General features: G+C 34.3%; 1 non-coding gene across 1 annotated transcript; it reads right to left on the bottom strand.

The window, feature by feature from the left end:
- Positions 1-3,275: 3,275 nt before the first annotated feature.
- LOC133055404 (U6 spliceosomal RNA) lies at positions 3,276-3,382 on the bottom strand. The gene has a single exon (XR_009692678.1). It is a non-coding gene; the product is annotated as a U6 spliceosomal RNA (small nuclear RNA).
- Positions 3,383-3,733: the final 351 nt, after the last annotated feature.

Here is a 3,733-nt window from a genome sequence, read left to right as displayed (position 1 = left end):
AGTGAGTGAGCTGAACTGATACAGTTTTCTTAAGTTTTCTTCGGTCTTACTTCTGTTTTGATTTAATTTTTGTTTATGGTACAATGCATCATTCTTTTTTTTCCATTTATTTTTATTAGTTGGAGGCTAATTACTTTACAATATTGTAGTGGTTTTTGTCATGCATCATTCTTATACATTTAGATATACAGTTTTCCTGGTACCATTGGTTGGAAAGACTGTCCTTTCCCCATTGAATAATCTTGGAACCCTTGTCAAAAGTGTATATGTATATGAGGATTTATTCTGGGATCGCTATTTCTATTTCATTGGTCTATATGTCTGTTTTTAATGCCAATACCACTCTCTTTTGATCACAGTAGCTTTGTAGTAAGTTATGAAACCAGGAAATGTGAGTCATCCAGTTTTTAAATTTTTTTTTATTTTTCAAGATTATTTTGGCTATTTGAGGTCCCTTGAGTTCTATATAAATTTTAAGTTGTGTTTTTCTAATTCTCCAAAAGCATCATTGGGATTTTGGCAGTGATTGCATTGAATCTGTAGATCACTTTGGGCAATATTGACCTGTTAACAATATTAAGTCTTCCAATCCACAAGCATGGGGTGTGTTTCCACTTATTTATATATTATTTCTTTCAGTAATGTCTTTCAGCTCCTGGGCTAAATTAATTTTGAAGTATTTTATTCCTTTTGCTACTATTGCAGATGGCTTTTTGGTAATTTTCTTTTCAGATTATTTATTAGTGTACAGAAATCCAACTTATTTATTTGTGTGCTGACTTTGTACCCTGGTATTTCAGTGAATTCTTTTATTAGTTCTAATGGGTTTATTGGGTATTGGTAGATTTTTCTGTATATATAATCATATTATCTGAAAACAAAGATGATTTGGCTTTTTTCCCCCCAGTTTGAATTCTTTTCATTTCTTTTTCTTGCATAATTGCCCTAGCTAGACTTTCAGCACAAACTGAATAGATAGGATGAGAGTAGACATCTTTGTCTTCTTCCTGATCTTAAGGGGAAATTTTTCAATCTTTCTCCATCAAGTATGATGTTAGCTATAAGTTTTTCATAGATGCTGTATATGAAGTTGATGAAATTCCATGTTTCTAGTTTGTTGAGTGTTTTTTTTTTTTTGGCAGTAAATGGTGTCGAATTTTATCAATGCTTTTCCTGTATCAGTTGAGATGATCATGAGCTTTTTATCTTTACTGTGCTGTTGCATTGATCATCTTTGTATTCCAGAAATAAATTCCACTTTGACGTGATGCACAATCCTTTCAATATAGTGCTGAGTTTATTTTGCTACTATTTATCGAATATTTTTCTATCAATATGCATAGAGAAATTGGTCTGGGATTTTTCTTTTCTTGTATTGTCTTTGTTTGGCTTTAGTGTTAGGGCAATACTGGTCTCCTAGACTGAGTGAGAAAATGTTCCTTCCTGTTAAATTTTCTAGAAAAGTTTGAGAAGGCTTGGTATTAGTTTTTCTTTAGATATTTGATAGAACTCCTAGTGAAGTCATCAACTCCATGACTTTTCTCTGTTGGGAGATTTTTAATTACTGACTTAATCTCATTACTAGTTGTAGGTCTATCCAGGTTTTCTATTTCTTCATGATTTAGTCTTGGCAGATTTTATATTTCTAGGAATTTGTATTTCTAGTTTATCCAATTTGTTGTTGCACAATTGTTCATAGCACTCATAAATATTTTTACTTTTGTAGAATCAATAGCAATGTTCCCATTTAAATTACTGATTTTAGTAGTTTATCTTCTCTCTTTTTTCTTATTTTAAACAGCTAAAGATTTGTCAATTTTGTCATCTTTTTGAAGAACCAAATTTTGGTTGTATTTTTTCTCTATTTTTAAAATTTTCTAGTTCATTTAGCCCTGCTATAATTCTTACTATTTACTTCCTTATGCTAGCTTTGAGTCTAGTTTGCTCTTTTGATTCTAGTTCCATAAGCTATAAAGCTAGATTGTTGATTTGAGTTCTTTCTTGTTTTTAATATAATCATTTATAATTATACATTTCCCCTTTAATGCAGCTTTTGCTGCATCCCATAAATTTTAGCATATTGTGTTTTCACTTTTATTTATCTCTATTTTTTAATTTCCTTTGAGACTTGTTCTTTGATCCACTGGTTGTTTAAAAGTTTGTTGTTTTAATTTCCACAATTTTGTAACTTTTCCAGTTTTATTCTTCTTGTTGATTTCCAGCTTCATCCCATTGTTGTCAATGAAGATACTTTGTATAATATCTTTTTTTTTGTAATTTTTTTTTCCATTTATTTTTATTAGTTGGAGGCTAATTACTTTACAGTATTGTAGTGGGTTTTGCTATACATTGACATGAATCAGCCATGGATTTACATGTGTTCCCCATCCCAATCCCCCCTCCCGCCTCCCTCCCCATCCCATCCCTCTGGGTCTTCCCAGTGCACCAGCCCTGAGCACTTGTCTCATGCATCCAACCTGGGCTGGTGATCTGTTTCACCCTTGATAGTATACTTGTTTCAATGCTATTCTCTCAGAACATCCCACCCTCGCCTTCTCCCACAGAGTCTAAAAGTCGTTCTATACATCTGTGTCTCTTTTTCTGTTTTGCATACAGGGTTATCGTTATCACCTTTCTAAATTTCATATATATGTGTTAGTATACTGTATTGGTCTTTACCTTTCTGGCTTACTTCACTCTGTATAATGGGCTCCAGTTTCATCCATCTCATTAGAACTGATTCAAATGAATTCTTTTTAATGGCTGAGTAATATTCCATGGTGTATATGTACCACAGCTTCCTTATCCATTCGTCTGCTGATGGGCATCTAGGTTGCTTCCATGTCCTGGTTATTATAAACAGTGCTGCAATGAACATTGGGGTGCATGTGTCTCTTTCAGATCTGGTTTCCTCGGTGTGTATGCCCAGAAGTGGGATTGCTGGGTCATATGGCAGTTCCATTTCCAGTTTTTTAAGAAATTTCCACACTGTTCTCCATAGTGGCTGTACTAGTTTGCATTCCCACCAACAGTGTAAGAGGGTTCCCTTTTCTCCACACCCTCTTCAGCATTTATTGCTTGTAGACTTTTGGATAGCAGCCATCCTGACTGGTGTGTAATGGTACCTCATTGTGGTTTTGATTTGCATTTCTCTGATAATGAGTGATGTTGAGCATCTTTTCATGTATTTGTTAGCCATCTGTATGTCTTCTTTGGAGAAATGTCTGTTTAGTTCTTTGGCCCATTTTTTGATTGGGTCATTTATTTTTCTGGAAAAAAATATGGAACGCTTCACGAATTTGCGTGTCATCCTTTTGCAGGGGCCATGCTAATCTTCTCTGTGTGGTTCCAATTTTAGTATATGTGCTGCTGAAGCGAGCACTGTATAATATCTTTTAAAGTCTCTTAAGACTCAATTTGGGACTTTCCTGGTGGCTCAGAGGTTAAAGCGCCTGCCTGCAATGCGGGAGACCTGGGTTCAATCCCTGGGTCGGGAAGATCCCCTGGCATAATATATGGTTTACCCTGGAAAATGTCCCATGTGCACTTAAGAAGAATGCTTATGCTATTTTTGTGTTAAAGTGTTCTATATATGTCTGCTATATCTAGTTGGTCTATTATGTTTTTTAAATCCCTTATTTCTTTACTTCTGCCTGGTTATTTTATCTATTATTGTGAGTCGGGTGTTATAGTCCCCACAATATTGTGGAACTATTTATTCTTCCTTAAATTG

The sequence above is a fragment of the Dama dama genome, chromosome 4 (genome assembly GCF_033118175.1).
Source record: "Dama dama isolate Ldn47 chromosome 4, ASM3311817v1, whole genome shotgun sequence".
In the NCBI taxonomy this organism is placed as follows: domain Eukaryota; kingdom Metazoa; phylum Chordata; class Mammalia; order Artiodactyla; family Cervidae; genus Dama; species Dama dama.
The sequence above is the reverse complement of the archived record's forward strand: the minus strand, read 5'-3'. Positions and strand labels throughout refer to the sequence as shown.